Below are 17,995 nucleotides of genomic sequence, written 5' to 3' on the forward strand. Positions count from 1 at the left end.
GCTGAGCACAGATCTGAAGCTTGAAGGGACTGGCCAGCCACAAGCAGGCTCCATAGCTGTGCCAGAAAAGAAGGGAACAGAGGAAAATTCTGCCACAGTGACATGAAAGAATGCTCAGAAGGTGTCTTGGGCTCCTGTGCCAGCTGGCTGAGTGGCTGCAGAGCCTGCGTATAAAGACCACTTTCTGGGAAATGGAAAGACATCTATGTTTAATATTAGAGCTTGTGACTCATTTTCTCTATTTGCCACCCCAACTGCATAACCAAACAGAGTCTCCAATCTTCCTTCCTATGACCTTCAATCATCTGTTGGGAAGACACGTCACTCGGATGAAATGGAGAGAATTTATTCAGAAATTTCACTAACCGAGCTGAAGCAACCTCTGTGCTGCATTTGTCCATCTCTCCTTGAAGACCAAAGATGAGGTGGGTCACACAAAAGGCAGATTTTTCCATCAGTCTGACCTCACAGTACAGTCTCTATATTTTGTTGAATGCAGGAAGCTGATAGCCTTATCCTTGTCATGTTTTCACAGATCTGTGCCTCTTTTCATTGTATTCCTCCAGGCAATTCCGTGTCTATTTTGTACTTAACCTCATAGTTTTGATTTGCATAGCAGGTTGCCTATTCCTTTGCTTTTGCACATTTCTTTTGTTTAAGAAAGAATCCCATCCTAATCCCTTGAATTTGCCCGTGATTCTGCCAATAATCCCACAAAGAAAAAAAAGGTGCAAAATATACAAAATCTCTCAGAACCCAGAGAAAAGAGTATCCCAAAGAACATCAGTGTTAAATACTGTTGTTTACCCATGCACTCCAAATGCATTAATAGGTTAGAAAATGGAGATGAGTCTAGGTTAAACAGACAGCTTTGTCACTTTGCAGATGACAGGCCTTTAGACTTACAAGATAAATAAGACAATTCAAACATGCCTTTACCACTCAACATACTCCTCCTTATGTTCTTACAAAAGCTTATGCAATTGTGTACTGTTGTAAAAGGCACTTTCCTGCCTGTGATTATTTATGCAATCAGTAAGAAAAAAATTCATGATGAACTAGACTCTGTGGGTCAGCCTCTGATAATTCTAATTTGAATGTTGGATGAAGAAAAAATGTATGTCACAGGCAGCCAGTATGCTGGAGAAGTGATCTGCAGGGTCACTGACAGCAGACTGGCAGTGGGTTGTCACAGTAGACTTTGCTGGTTATTTGCTGTCTTTCTGTGAATCATCTGGTCTTTTGCTCCTTGATCACAGGCTTAGGCTCCCCTGCATGCAAGGCAGATGCCTCATTTGTGGGTACCAACAGGAGTCATGTCTTAGATGAATGTTGAACTGCTCAGATCTGTTAAAACTGAGAAACTTCTGGGCACAGCTGAAAATACAACATGAATTGCCTCAGGAACACTGGTGTTCAAGGCTGTGGTGCCTGCAGATTTTTAGGTGCCCCTTGATCTCATGAAGAAATGGGGAGAAATGAGTGGTTTGATGTCTGGCTGATAGCTGGCAGTGAACAGAGTGAACAGAGTGCTGGGCTCTCATGAAATCCCATCTATGATTTTGTGTCTGGTTTGGGCTCCAACTGAAGAAGGATAGGAAGAAACTGCAGCAGATGTAATGGAGGGCTACCAAAATGGCACAAGGTTGGGAGCTCTGGCTCACAAGAAGAGGCCAAGAGAGTTGGGTCTGTCCTGCCTTTGTAGAGACAAGGCTAAGGGACACCCTTGTAACTAAAAGGACTTGATGGGCAGCTGCAAAGAGAGAAACCCAAACCCTTCTTAGTAGTTCCAGGCACTATAAGAAGGGCTAAGACCACAAAATAAGATTTGGGGTTTCAGTCTGAACATTAAGAAAAGATTTCAGCAGGAGGCACAGCAGTGGAAGAGCTCACCAGAAAGGTTGTTCAACCTCCATACTTTGAAGTTGGCACGTCTTAGCTACAAAAAGCCACAGGCTGTCCCTTGTGGGTGATGAGTAGAATGATGGAGACTAGAGATCTCCAGATGTCCATTGCAACCAGCATTTCTGTGATTCTGTGGCCTAGAAGATTTTTAGCACATTTTATAGCTGAAATGCAGTTCCAGACTTCTCAAGTGAGACTAAGTCAGAGCAGGAGACTAGAACACAAAGAAAAGAGAGCAAAAGTTTTGCTCTAAAAACCAATGCAGCAGAAAATTGAAGGAATTGTACCCATATGCTATGGGTGCTTGCCATTACATTGAATGGGCTGACTGTGAGTTTCTCATCATGATGTGAACTTCAGAAGGACCCTGCTGGAAGGAAACTCTGCTTGCTGGAGTGGTGAAAATCTACCTCACCTGACAGCAGAACAAAGTCTTTCTATGCTCTAAAATGATTCTCACAGAGACCAAGGGGTGAGTGTGTGTGTGGAGCCCCTTCTATCTCTTGACAGTGGTTGTGCTCTGGAATAAAATACTGGTGAGAGAGAAGGAAATACCTTGAGGAGAGAAGTCAGCATTTATTTTACTGTGACTCTGTTCTGGAGGGAGCAATACTGAAATCTTAGGCTTGCAGATGTGGTGATAGCCCCCAATTTAGTCTGCAACAAAGCAGTCTGCTGTCCACACACACACACACACACACACACACACAGTCGTTCAAATACCCTCTAGCACCACTCACCACATACTTCCTATGTGATGAACACATTCCTCATGAGTGGGCAAAAGTAGCATTTCCAGGTTTTGCTGTGCTCCAAGTCTTTGCCCATCTGACACTCCGTGTCACCTAATCCCATGTGTCAAACTGAAGAAGGAAATTGCAGCTATGGCAGGCACACAGCAGTGTGCATGAGTATGAAACCTAAAAAAGAAATAAACTTGTAGATCTCCATGGGTCTATTTAACTACAATATTTTATTCCATTCTGTGTAGCTTTTTATACAGTTCTCATCACCATAGCAACAGAGGTCCAGCTCTTCAAATGGAATTTAGGTATCCTGCAGCACCCAAATCTGTCAGCTGGGTGCTATTGCAGTCACAAAAAGGTTATTAAACTTCCACACACTCTTGTATTTATTCAAAGTTCCTGGATACAGGTGCTGCCCATAGCTGAGAATATGCTAAGTGTTCCAGCTCAAGCTGAAACAAGACTTAAAGATCCCCAAATGCAGAATTTCCTCACTTCACTATCCAGTACCTTTGAAACCCTGGGAAGATGATTAAATGAGCTGTGGTTCACCCAGTGGACAGCCTAGGGACAAATATGGCCCTATATTCATTTTTACCTCTGCCACTCTTGCCACCCTGGTAGCCCCCTCCAGCTTGCTGGTTAAAGAACTTGATGTGTGACAGGTGAGTTCAAATTTTGCTCTGAATCATTTGATGCAGAGAAATATGAGTCCTCTCCCACATCCTACTATAACCCTCCTGCCAGCTCTCCCTGTTTGAATGAACATGCTCAAGCAAAAAAATTTCCTCAGCAGAACACCTTCCCCTCAGGGGAATGGTTCAAATTTTGCCTCAAATGAAGCAAAACCAGGGAACTGAGCTGGAGTTTCCTGCAGCACAAGATTAACAATCATCTGTCATGGTTTGGTTCCATTATCTTTTTGTAAAGGGAGATATGTTCGCAGGGGGATTTTTAAAATATACATATTTCTGTGCATATAAATTGTGTCCCTCTTTGTGTTCTTCTACTTGGATGAATGGTGTGTGTATACTTAGCAGCATTGCACAGACTTTGCATGCATAAATATTGTTGTGTACATTTTTTATTTCCCCTCCCTAAATAGCTCCATATATGTGGAGTGCAGTGACGTTTGTGCTCAGGCAGTGAGCAAGGCTGTGTCCTGTGTGAGGGGGGAAGGGGATCTCCTTGACACAACACTTATTAGTATCATCAATCACTGGGGATGTCATTTCCAAATTCCCTTTCCCTTACCTAATTTGCTAAACCTAATTCTTTATCACACTAAAAAACACAGCATGAGAGATGGAAGTGATAATAAGAGATGGCTTGCTCTGCTGTACAGGGGCAACGTCAGCCTGGCACCTTCTAGAGGGATTTCCCATTTTTTCTCTCTTTCCATGTAGGGTGCTCTGTATCTGCTCAGCCCAGAGCAATTAGAAGCCCATTGCATCCCTCTTTTACTGTGGCTTTATTTACTTCTGGCTCCTCAGTGATCTCTTTAGTTGCTGGAGTCCCTAAGTCAAGCATTTTGCTTGATTTGTCTGCTGCTGCTTTCTTGGCTTATTTGCTAATGCATCCAGTTCAGGACACCTCCAAAATGCACTTCATTAATCTCAACAACCTAAGGCTATATTTTTTTTCCAAGTCTGGCACTAAATTAGCCTAAGACCTTTATAAAAAACTTGCCTTATTGAATTTGCCAGTCCTGTCCTACTTGTGCAAATAATTGCATGTCTGTAAAACTTGGGGAGAGGAAAACAGCACGCCATGTGTGGAATCTAAACTACTGACTCAAAAATCCCATCCCTGCCATGGACAGTGCCAGGATCTCATCCTATATGTGCTGTCACTTCCATTCCATATGCAAGTCCTCTTCCTGTCAATGAATTTAACTCACCAGAAATCATTGATTTCCCTGGGTTTGTTCACAGGATTGTCCTACACACAGACTCCTAATGGAATTAATGGATGTGCATCCTGCCCACATAGATTATAGCACTGGATTTGGGCTCAATTATTCATGGACGTGACTTTGTTTCACCAGCACACCTTAAAAAGACACAGTGTCTTCTCTCAGTTGTTATAAAGAGGATGCCAGAGAAAGAGAACAGAAACATATGAAAACTGTAATAGTGAGGCAGGTCAGAAGCCTTAGGAGGAGATGATCTTCAAAATTTCATGGATATTAAGAGAAAAAAACTCAAACCAGCTGTGTTTTTCATAAAGCAGGCAAGGTGCATCCAGTGTGTAAAGCTTTTAACACCAGCATAAAGAATCAGTGAAGCCTGACTCTTACATTTGATGAGAAATGAGTAAGACTTGGAATACAAAGTTGTCACCAATTAGCAGCATCTCAGCTAAAAGACTGAATATTTTTAGAAAACTGAAAGGATTCAAGACTTATTTTTAAACAAAGAAGGGGTTTTAATCAGATGAAGAGATATTAGGAGGGATGCTTTACAAAAATCCTTTGGGAATTTGGTTGCTTAGTGCCAGGAGGAATGGTACTTAACTGGTTTTTTTTTTGTCTTTTTTTTTTTTTCACTTTGAACATCTGTAATTCCCCCAGTGACTACACAGTCCCTTGAGCTAGACCATTGGGACTCCCTGCTCAGATGCTGTCATGATGACATCAATCTTGGTGGGAGCCCAGGAAATGTGGATCAAGGCACACCAGGCTGGAGACTCACCAAAACCAGAGTGTTTATATGAGTCCAGTAAAACTGACCACACTGGAAAAAAATCTGAAATCTGAAAAAAGCTGAAAAATCACCAACTCAGGCTGAGAGCAGTCAGGATTCACTGGAAAACTGGGAGAGAATGTTTGTGACACAGGAGCTGCCCTAACAGGAGATGTGCAATGAAGGGTATCTACTTTGATACCTGGATTTGTGGTGCTGCACCTCACTCACCTTGAGCACCTCCCCAGGCAGTCAGGCACCAAAAGCTTTGTTACTTGAATGCTCCAGGGGCAGCAGCAAGAATTCCAGCCATGAACTCTGCTATTTGCCCAGTGGTTCTGAGACCCCCAAAACTGCTGTTCCTTTACAGAGAAGGTACCTGTTTGCTCAGCTTCCTCACTGAAAGCCATATTCAAACAGCAACAGCTGAAAAAAAAAAAGGCTTAAACAAGGTATTTGAAATTGCAAAAGCTCTTCTGAGCAGGGATTGACTACTGCACTTACCCAGAGCTCTGTACTCAGTTCTTGGTTAGCTTTCAGGCAACTCTGTAAAATTTATTCTCCAAGGAAAATATAAAATCTTTAAAGGCTAGAAAATTTCAGTATTTCTATGTGAGAAGTATCTAACATAAGAAAAAAACCTCTGCTTGCTACAACCCAGATATTTATGGTAAATGTGCTCTGATCTTGTGATTTCACACCAAAAGGGATTCATGCCACCGCCAAATGTCCAAGGAAAGGCACCATAAATCTCCTTGTGTCCCACTGAATATCCATAAAAAACCCTACCAGATTAAGTCTTTTCTTCTAGCTGTAAATACCTAATAGAAATGCCTTTCAGCATAGGGAGGCTACAAGTAAAACTTTGGCATTGAAGCTGCAAGTTTCTTTTCAATGGGTGTTTGCCTCCCCAGATCCAGAACTACAACTCCTCCCTACAGGAATGCTCCAATATTCAGATTGTCTGAGGAGCATGGGTATTGTTTTATTGTTTCTTTTGTAGAAGAGCTAAAGAGTAAAATATTTAAATAAATTGTAAGTGTAAAATTATATGTGATTACACACAGATAGTAAACCTCAATTCCTGCATATTTTGTGAAGGTTGAGAGAATTTTTTTTTGCATAAAATCTGCTATGAGAAAACATTTAAAAACATTTCACAAGTAACGTGGCCATATCAGCCAGAGGGAAAGGAGCAAACCCTATGCAGATGATGAATTTGAGAGCCATTTATCTTAGCTAGACCATAACAACCAACTGCAAAGATGGACAAAGCTCTTGCCCCCAATGTCTGGGTTTCCATTCCTCCAGGGCAGGTAGAATTTAGCCAGGTCTCTGTGGTTTTTTTAATCTGTAGAATATTAAAGAAGATGAAAAATTGTTGCAAAGATACAACTTTCTTGCATACTTTGAAATTAAACAATATTATACTCCATGACATAGAATCTTTTTGGCAGTTAAGTATCTTATTATTCACAGTTGGCCTTCATCAATAACTGTACTTCTGTTAGACCATTTAATGCTGTGCCTGGTAAATTTTCTCAACAAGTCTGGAAGATCTGTTGTGTTTAGATCAATACTACAGCCATTTGTTTGGCATGCACTAAGAAAAATATTACTTTTGCAAATCCACCAAGCCATGTACTGAGGTGCCATTCAGGTAGGAAGGTTATGAAAGCAATTGTCCCAGTCTTCCTGCTGCTCAAAGGGCTGTGCAATAATTTTGGCCCAGGAGCCAGCTATAGGCTTATTTAAAATATCAGCAGCTTTCACCTTGGTGCAAGGTTTAGTGAAACTCATTGTTTTTAATTTGCAGCTTTGAGAAGTGTAACCATCTATGTTTTATAGATTTTTCTTTTCCTGTGAGGAAACTCATCAACTTTGATGTCTGTAACTATTGATTCTCTGCATTAAGGGATTGGTAAAACAGATTAACCACAATAGCGTGTTAATTAAGACCATGTTTCAGCTTTCCAAAATTACTCTCTTTTTGCAGAAAGCTGATGAATTGACTGGCATTAGAGACCATCCAGGCCAAGGAGCCAGAAGGTACAGATCACAGGGGAAATCATGCACATACCCAAGAGAAGGTTTGGAGAGAGTGCAATCCCATTTCACAATGTCCTGTGTGGGTCTGTTGGATCCAAACCTTCAGTGATGCTAACAGGATATTCTGCATATGCACAGCCTGTCAGATCTTCAGCCAGCCTGAGACAGGATTTGCCATGCATGAAAATTCCAGGATGAGGGGTCAAGGCTAGAAACAGGACCTTGTCCCACAGAAAGATGTTCTGCCACTCAAAGCCAGTCTATCAGCCCAGGAACCTCTTCAGGTTTTCTGTATTACCTTAACTAAAGCAATGATTTGCCTCCTTCCATTGTTAGCTCTCATGCTTCTTGTGCAGTCAGGCTTTACTCTTTGGAGAAGGTTTGTGTTGGGTTTGTCCCTGCTCCAGAGGGTGCTAATCTGAGCTGGGACACCATCATGGGTGCCCCTGGGTAAATACCTCTGCTCTGCTCTGGTGAGATTCCCCTTGGAGTGCTGTGTCCAGTTTGGGGGTCCCCAGCCTTGGAAGGACATGGACCTGTTGGAGTCAGTCCAGAGGAGGCCACAAAAATGATCAGAGGGTTGGAGCAGCTCTCCTACAAAGAGAGGCTGAGGGAGCTGGGGTTGTTCAACCTGGAGAAGAGAAAGCTTCAGGAGGACTTCTGGGGTCCTTTCAGTACCTAAGATGAGGACAGAGGTTTATCAGGGTTTGCAGTGACAGGACAAGAGGTAATGATTTTAAAAAGCAAGGGTAGATTTAAATTTGATATAAGGAAGAATTTTTTAATGGTAAGTGTGGAGAAACACTGGCACAAGCTGCTCAGAGATGTGGTAGATGCCCCATGCCTGGAAACATTAAAGGTCAGGTTGTACAGGCTTTCAGAGCTACCTGATCCAGTTGAAGTTATCCCTGCTTACTGCAGTGGGGATGGGCTTTTAAAGGCTCTTTCCAACCAGACTGTTTGACAAGCCAGTGATTCTGATGCAGGCTGGTAGTTAGTGCTGCTATTCATTCAAGTTTCACTTGCCTTGAAGTGTTCTGCAAATGCCCAGTGCTCTTCTGATGTATTCAATCAGAGAAAATGATGAGAGTTTGCTTTTGATGCAATGATGTGGATTGCTTTTTGAGCTATTCTGTCTGGGAGCGAGAGAAAGTGGAATCAATGTCCGAGGGGTGTCTCTGGTGGTTGATCAGGTTGGTCTGATCCACTGCCAGGCAGGGCCATGTGGGCAGAGTCACCTCCAGCAGCAAAACCCCCTCTCCATTTCTTCCCCACCCTCATTACCTTGTGCAAGGATATCCAGCAGACTCTTGCCCCTCTTAACGTCATGCAAGCTGGAATGTCTTTTGTCCAAAAATCAAATATTGTTAGCACAGTACTTCAAGGTCATGTACTTTGCTGTGCCCAGTTAATTTCATTTTCATTTGGGTATGTAAAAAATGAAGGAACATAAGCTATACTGCTTTTGAATATTGTTTAAAAATACATTTTTCCTGGGTAGATGGGAGTGTACTAAATGTGTGTATCTTTTAGAAAAAGCCTCAATTTTATCATTGCTATGATTTCCCACTTTCACTATTTTCTGGAAGGAACAGGGTTGTTTTGTTCAGACATTATTTTAGCTGCTTCTATCCATTTTCCTTCCCCCCTCCCCAGAAAGCTTTCTTTTAATAACAGTTGTTTTTTAATTTGCAACAGCTGGGAAGAGGAGTCCAATAAACCCCTCCTTAGGTTCCTTCCAGAAATAAAATAAAAACCCCAGCTTGGCTGTCATTCAGGCCTGCCTTTTCATAAATTCTATTTCAATGTATTTTATGTGACCGTGTGCCTGCCTTTGCAACAGCAAGGAATCTCAGTGGGATGGAGCAGCTTAATCGATCAGCAATCCTGGTCACCCAGAAAGAGTGTTAATTGGCCTCAGTACTTGAAACATGTGACACTGCCTGACCTAATCATCAGAGCTGGAGAAGTCAATAAATTAGAGGAGAAAATGCAGATGGATAAAATAAAGACCCAGCTCCATACAACACGCTGTGAACATCGTTCCTGAATAGTGCTATATGGAAAAGTCAAGTTAAGCATTTTCTGGATAAGGCCCAGGGGAGCCAAGAGCAAGAATAATTTCATGTTTTCAGAGTTTCACCTTTTAGTCTTCCATCACGTACACTTGATATGTCTCAGCAATTTGTCTGAAATCTCCTAACTGAACCTGTGAAAATTATTCATTCTCCCACTCTAATAACCAGCAGTGGAGCTTGCCTGCCTCCTGCACTCCCTGGGGATGGACTGGGGCTGGCCAAGCCAATATGAACTGGTCAGGGGTTTGGCAGGGACATGCCCAGGCTCACCTCCCTCTCAGAGAGAAGCAGCATTCCCACAAAATTTGATGTCTGGGTTAAATGCTGCAGGTGAGATCTCAGCTCCCTCTGCCACCGTGGGAGCAGGTGGGCTTTGTCACAGGGTCCAGCATTTCACTACTGATGGGTGAATAACTTCAGGCTGCTACTTTAGACCCAGAAAGAAGCTGGTGGGAACACCTCCCACAGAACAGCCAGAGAAGGAGAGCACCTTGCTCTTGGAGATAGGGCAATCCACTGTCAGGGCAGTGTCCTGTCAGCCCTATTAAAAGGCTGCAGGAGGAGGACTTTGCTCCCTGGAGCCAGCAGGGGTGACTTTCCAAGTGTTGGCTGCAAAGGAAGTAGCATGTGCAAGCCCAGGCTGTCCCAGTAAATATGGAAAGGACTGCCCTGGTGACTTAAGCATGTGGGATGTTGGCCTAGGCAGAAGCTGGTGGGACAGAAGAGTTCAGGGTCGCAAACCTGCTCTCCTATGTGGAATGGCTGTGTGGGGATAGAACCCTTGACCACCCTTCTGTGGGACCTGGCAGTGTCAGGGTTGGATGTGGAATAATAAAACCCTTTGTCCTGCCTGCTCCAAAGGCAGTGAGTACTGCAGTGAGACCCAAACCTTCCCTTAAATGTTCAGAAAAAGAAGAAAATCAAAATAAATGCCCAGTAAATGCATCTGTCAGGTGATGAGTTTAAGGGAGGATGGTGTAAGGTGTGTATCACTGTGCTGGTTTTGTCTGGGATAGAGTTAATTTTCTTCACAGTTTCTAGTATGAGGCAGTGTTTTGGATTTGTGCTGAAAGCAGCTTTGATAATGTGGAGCTGTTTTTGTCATTGCTGAGCAGGGCCAAACACAGAGCCAAGGCCTTTCCTGCTTCTCACATCACCCTGCCAGCAAAGGAGGCTGAGGTGCACAAGGTATTGAAGGAAGCACAGCCAGGAGAGCTGACCCCAGCTGGGCCAGGGGTATCCCACACCATATGGCATCAAGCTCAGTACAGACGGGGGGAACAGGAGGGAGGGGAGAACATTTGGAGGGATGGTGTTTTTCTTCCCAAGTCACTGCTATGTGTGATGGAGCCCTGCTTTCCTGGGAATGGCTGAACACCTGCCTGCCCATGGGAAGTGGTAAATGCATTCTTTGATTTGCTTTGCACATGGTGTGGCTTTTGCTTTGCCAGTCGAAATGTCTTTATCTCAACCCATGACTTTGCCAGCTTTTACCCTCCTATCAGATTTTCAGTTTCCTACCAGTAAGAACCACCTTGTGTTGGTGGAATCACTGTGGTGGGAGAGGCATTGCTGCCAGCCAGGTGTGGGGATGCCAGCAGATCCAGAATAACTCCCAGATCCCAGCAGAGCCAATGTGATAGTGAAGGGTTGGATGTCTCCTACACCAAAAATTACAGATGTCCTACCATGAGTAAGTGAACATGTGCCTGGTAGGAGTTCTGTGATGCTATTTTATCCAGCTATTTTCTGTGCTATTTTATCCAAATGTCTGGAGGGACATTTATCCATCTGTTGGCTGTCCACATAGCTGTGCTCTTATTTATTCTCCCTTTTTTTTTTTTTCTTCTGTTGTTTATTTATGTCTAGACCTGCAAGAGATATATATCTCTCTAAAACAGCTCCAGAGATAGTTGTACAGATAAACATCTGTTGCAAGGTATGGTCCATAGAGAGAAAACACTGTGTTAGCAGAGAAACCAACACAAAATAGGCACAGGCCTATTAGTTGCAACTGGTCAACTGAATGTATTTCCAAAAATAAACAAAGCTTAGGGAAAAAATGTCAGAGAGAAAGTTAGCAAGGCACTACAAACTCATTTGGTTGCCCTTCAAGTGCCAGAAGATGCTCAGAGACAGCAGAGCTTCTGATGTTAAGTCAAATATGAAAGGAAAGTAAATTGGATTATTGTAGCCTGGCAGACTTGGAGGAACTTAAGGAATAGGAGTAATAAAGTCTCCAGACCAGCCACGTGAAAAGTGCAAACCTGCCCTGTCCCCTCTGTCCATAGCTCACTTTTTCCCAGAGCCAACAAAAAATATCTGTACCATGTCCTTTACCTGCTGGCCTTTCAGTGGGGCAGACAGGATTTTTAAATAATAACAATAAAGTTTTCCATTTGTATTTTAATAAGGAAACATTTCTTTTTATCAGATTATCAGGCCTGTCATGATTTACCTCTGAGCCCTTTGCTTGGCTAATGAATTTATGCCTCTGTCTCTGGGGGAAGAAGATCTTGTCATTTACAAAATGCTGCCATTGTCAGCATTTCTCATGCTGAGGTGAGGCAGGGAAAGAAATCCCAGCTCAGCTTCCTCGGTGCTGGTCTCTCCTTCCTCCTGTGTTTGGTGCTGTAAGACATCAGACCATTGTTCAGCTCCAACCCTCTTCTGCTCAAGGGCTGCTGTCTGGTCTCAGAGCCTTTGGGGTGAGGAGAGACCTCAGTGTGCAATGGAAAACCTCACCCCTTTGCCCCTTCTCACACCAGGAGCTGCTTATTCTGTTACTGCACAAAAGCTCCTTCATTGCTCAGCTTGGGCATGGAGTGAGTGGAACACACTCCCCTATCCTTCAGCAAAAGGTTGAAGAAGAGTGAAATTTGGGCCAAAACACAGTGAAAAGAAGGCTGGACTGTGGGCCAAGAGGTGATTCTGCATCTCTGGCATGGACACAGTGCGTACCCATATGGCAACAAAATCCTGGCTTCAAATTTTGCTGAAGACAGTTTGCCTTCCATCCCCATCTATTACTGAGCCACTTCACACCATGCCAGGGCAGCTTCTCTGCTCTGGTTCAGGATCCAGAGTTGCTGTCTACCACCTTCACCCTCATTGTGGGTACCTGGTGAATTTCAGGGTGAAGATGGCTGAGGAGCAAACCTGTGTCACAGTACAGGGGGCAGACCTAAGTCCTGGAGCACTATTTGGTACTGGTTTTATAGTCTCTAGCTAAAAAAGAAAAACAGATGTCGTTTTCCCCCTAAATTCAAAGTGCCAGTTATCCATAATCCTCACACAGATCTGGCCTGTGCAGGGGCAATCCTCCCTCTCAGCTCTGTGCTGCAGTCCTGCTGGCACACAGTGAGGATTTGTGGGAGCTGGTCTAGCAGCTGCCTTTGGCAGTGCCTCATTCCCAAAAGAGATGAGTGTCCCTGCTCAGAGCCCTGAACACACTGGGGAATGGCAGATTTCAGGGGAGACCTACAGCCCCTGGCCAGCTGGGAGTCCTTCCACATCTCATGATGCTTTCCTTCTGCAAGGGAGGCTATTCAGGTATATCCTGCCTGCCTGCCCAGACTGTATTTTCCACTGGGAATTCTATTTTTCTGCTCTTAGTCCACAGGTAATTCTGGGCTAAGTAATTTACCACTGTTTCTTTCTCTCTGCTGATTTGGAAGAAAGCTGAAAGGATTATCTGGGACTACTACTTAATTTTTAGCTGTTTGGATTAGAGGAAGCAAATCCCACCTTCCACACTTACATTACTTACTGAAGGGTAGGGGAGCAGATGGTGTGGGGAGAGGAAAGTGTGTAAGTAAATACTTATTAGAGGGTTTAGGAAAATATCTGTTAGTGGTGCACTGCTGTACCTCTTGTCTCCTGGAAGGTCTAACCTGCCAGGGCATTCCCTGACCCTGGATATGGGCAGGAAGAGTTTATCAAGTTTATCCTTATGCTTCCTTTCCTTCTTGCCCAACCCTCTATATCTCACTGTGCATTAAGGGGAAACTCAGACAAGTAATTAAATTACTCTTCCCTGACTTAAAATACTTAATAATATTAAATGAGCTTTCACGGAAGCCAAAAGTAAAAGCTATAATGGCATTTTCAGCCAGCATCAAATTGTTAATTAATTGACATACATTAGAAATAGTGTAACTCGTGCAGCATCACCATCCATTCTGAAGAAACATTTAAAATGGGATGGTCTCAGTGACTCACACTGGTCAGATGCAGCCAGACTTTCATATATAGCTACAGGAGTCTGCTCTAGGAGGGGGGACCAGCATTGGTTGTGTATGGCAGGGCTGCTTGTGTCTGCCATTTACATAAATCCTGCTATTACAGGACTGGAAATCACCAGAAAGAATTGAGTAAGCTTTTCCAGGCCAGCATTCTGCTAAAAAAAAGAACTTTTGTGGACATTTATGTGGTTCTGTTCACATTAGATGTTATGTGTCTTACAGAAAAGAAACTTAGATGCAGAAAAAGAAGATCTGTGAAGATCTCCCAGGATAAATACCTACAACAAAAAAGGTGTTCTTTTTTTTTTACTGAGAAGAGCAAGGTTATTAGAGACTGGCACTTGCTCAGCAATGAGATGACAGCTCTGGCAGATCACTCCAATGTCCATCCATTCCATTCCTTGGTGAATGTGATGATACAGGAACCTCTGCTGTAAGTTCTCTGCGTCTCTCAGAGCATCTTTCCTTCAAGATTCTATTCTTGTGCCTCACATCCTTATGTCAGAGGGGGAGCAGCCTACAAAGCACATCCATCTCCATCTGGCCTCTTGGACATGGAGGATAAAGGAGGTGGAAGTTGAGCAGGGCAAGAATTTGGCACAATGGAGAATCTAACAAAGGTCTGGTTCAGCAGAGACATAAAATCTTCCAGAACAAAATACCTGGATGTCTATGAGCCATCAAGAAATGTTTTATTTCCCAAGTCAGTTCATTAGCTCATCATGTTGTCACAATGTCTTTATTCTCTGAACTGCAGAGAAAAAAAACAAAGAAGGTAATTTAACTTTACAAACATAATCAAAGTGTTTCTTCAAAAAGCTCAGCATTTAGTGCTATAACCATAAGGAAAGCCAAATCCTACCTAACTGCTTAGGAACACAGTTTGGCTTGGTTGCCTGTCTTGAGGGTCTTTGTAATGGAAATATATGGCATGGGCAGAAAGGTAATTAATTTCAGATTAACCCTAACAGATCCCAGCTTGTTACTCCAGCTTCTATATTACCATATTTAAATAAAATATAATGAAAATGTCTTAGAATGAAGAGTAGAACAGGTGAGAAAGTCAATGCTAAAGACCTTCTGTTCTGCAAGGAACATCTCACTGAGTGAGGTCACTTATACCCAGCTCCTTCAACCAGGTGCAGCTAGACACACCAGATGTTAAATCAATCTCCCTTTTCAAAAAGCAAAAAGTATTCCTGCTTATGGAAATGATGTTTAAAGAATCAAAAGGTTTTTCTGGAAAAAGTGGAAGTTTGTTTTTCCCATTCAGCCACATTCCAGAGCTCTGGTTTCCTTTCAGCCTTGGCAATGCTTTTATCAGGATCACAAAGCTGTGAGTCCACTCTGGCCTCTGCTCAAAAGCTCAGGTGCAGCATCAGGAACACCTCAAGAACTGCTCTTGCTGATGCTCTCTATTGTAATATCCGTCTTCAGGAACAAACATTTCTAACTTGGACAATACAAATGAAACCTGTTGGAAATCAGGGCAGACTTCCTGCATGAAGGAAATGGATGCCACATTTAGAAACAAGTGCTAATGGAACACTGCTGTACACTAGGTTTTATTTTATGTGAACTCATGCTTTTGGCCAGTTTTCCCTTTTTTGCCCTCTTGTGTTGGAAAGCAACAGAGCCTGTGATCCCACACACCGCTGTCACTGCTGTGAGGTACACAAAGCCTTTTAGTGCTGCCCAGCACAAGGGCAGCTCTCCAGCTGTGCCCTGCTGTGGTCATTGCAGCACCTCATGCCTGGGCTTGGCACACGCTCAGGTAAAGCTGCTGGAGTCACAGCCCTGCCTTGAATCCAGTTCTGACAGCAAAATTAGTGTTTTCAGAAGCTGCTGCCTCTTTTGGAGCCGTGGGTTATCTGGGAAGCTGCTGTCCTGTCAAATTCCCTCTCATACCTTCAATTTTGGTAGAAAATGCAGAATCCAACTGCTAGACACATGATATGGGACTCAGATCCCTGAATGTAAGCATCCAACATGATTTGAGGCACTTCAGGAGATTTCAGCCACCAGCACAGGGCTGGCAAACGCAGCACAAGACCTCAGATTGAGCCATTTGGCAGGAGAGCTGCAGGCTGGGCAGGGGACCCACAGCATCTGCAGTGACATCAACCACTCACCAGCCGGCACTGAATCCTACCCAGAGGGTGGGATTCAGCTCACAGATTAAGAATTTATTTATAAATTCTTCCATGTGTGCTGCTTGCCTGGGTGTGCTCTACAATGACAACCTTGGTGGTGGAACCCAGAGAGGGATTTGTCTGCACAAGGCATCTCCTTTTGGGGAGCTGGTTGGCAGTCAATCAGCATCAAGGGAAATTTCAATGAGATCTTCAAAAGATATTTTTTACAAAGACGACCCAGAGGAGCTTGCATCTCTGGAGACACTAAAAATGTGCCTGGGAACGACCCTGAGCTGTGTGCTCCAAGGGCTGTGTTGAGTGGGGGTTGCACCATCTGAGCTCCACAGCTCCATTTTTAGCCCATCAGTAGCTCTCCACTGACTCCATAAGGATACCAAAGCTATTTTATGGTGTCCTACTCTATAAGCACCATCCACACCCCTGTGTCTAGATCCTGCATGACTGATGGTGTAAAGAGGAGGAAGAAGCAACAAGGCTTTTGCAGGGTCAAGTTGTGTTGCAAAAGCATCCTAAGAGACTTTGAAAAAATCAGTGAGTTTGATGATGTATGTGATAATTTTGTATTTGGCTTTCCTAGAAGCATTTTGCAAAAGCTGTATCATGAAAGGTTCTTACAGAAACTGAGTTGCCATTGCATTAAGGGTTAGATTTTTTGTGGGTTAATGAAGGATTAAAAGTTAAGAAACACGTTATGAAGAAAGGGACAATTTTTGTAGTGATGGTGATTCCCCACTTTAAACAATAGGAAAAAGGAAGAGGTGATACCGAGGTGGCAGAGTGTGAATGCCACATTGTTCCCTACCATTACAAAAACAAAAGTAGCTGTGAAGTGTCATGGAGAGACCTTGTGATACTGTAGGACTGTGAGGATGGCAGATGAAATTACTGGTGATAAAGTAATTAATATAATGAAATACATCTTAACAATAAAGATATAAAGATGACTTGAAGAAAAGCATTTGGTATTGCTGTGAATGAGTGTCTGAGAGCAGAACCTCAATGGTCAGCAATGGAGAAGGGCAACAAAATGTTAGACATTCCAAAGAAGAGGAAAATATCTAAAATATCTAAAACCATCACAGTGACACTGGACTACAGCCTGGCCCCTGTGTACCTCGGAGTGTAGTACAAATAGAATTGGACAAGTTAAGGTGAAGGGTAGCAAAGGTGATCAAAGGCACAGGACAGCTTCTGTAAGAGGGGACATGAGTCATCTGTCTGGATCAGGAGAAACTAAGGAGGAATGGGATAAGGATGTCTATAAATTCAAGGTCTATAAAACCAGAAATCACTTCACTTTTTCTGACAAGTGATCCAATGCAGTTTTGAGGGAATAGGTTTACAGTATAGAACGGAAATGCTTTTGTACTTAGCACATAGTAAAATTTTGATGTTCCCTGTTTCAGGGTATGGGGTGAATAGGATGAATCACCTCATGGTGAAGTGGAAGCCAAACCAGGTAATTCCCACTCTAAAAATGCTCTGTTTTCCTTTATTGACCACAGAGGAAGCTTATGATGAGTGGGTGGTTTGTGGAAGTCCATGAAATGCTGCTCAGTGGCTGGTTAAGATGAATCCCACCTGTACTATATGCTGGAAATGATGGGAGCAACACATTCCTGTATCTTTGAGAAGTGTGACCAAAGCTACTGCAGGAAAACTCTGGGGCAGTGCAATGTAACATTAACAGAATATCAGCCAAATAGCCCAAGCCTTAGAAAGTCTGAATTCCCAGATTGGTCAGCCACATTGAGTCTTTTATCTGTATTGCTGATTTCCTGCATGTGGGTGGTTAACTGGTGCACTCTCAAGGGGAGAAATTAATTTTTGACTTAAGAAGAGTTTGCCCAAGGACTCAGTTGTTTCAAGTACACATAAACCCAGACTAGATACCCCTCCCTGTGGCTGTGCAGTTCTTTGCTCAGCATCCAAAAGCAGGAATATCAGTCCCATCCCACTTGTTTTTACAGCTGTGTGCACCTGTGCAGTGTGAGGCCAGAGCAGCACTGCCTGCATGAATGAAAGATGCACAACTGGTGGCTTTGGTTTCATCTAGAAGATTCACAATGCTCCAGTATTTATACAGTTAAACACATTTCTCTTTTTGTCCTCCATTGGATGTTACTGGAGTTT

Source organism: Ammospiza nelsoni, chromosome 1 (genome assembly GCF_027579445.1).
Source record: "Ammospiza nelsoni isolate bAmmNel1 chromosome 1, bAmmNel1.pri, whole genome shotgun sequence".
Lineage (NCBI taxonomy): Eukaryota > Metazoa > Chordata > Aves > Passeriformes > Passerellidae > Ammospiza > Ammospiza nelsoni.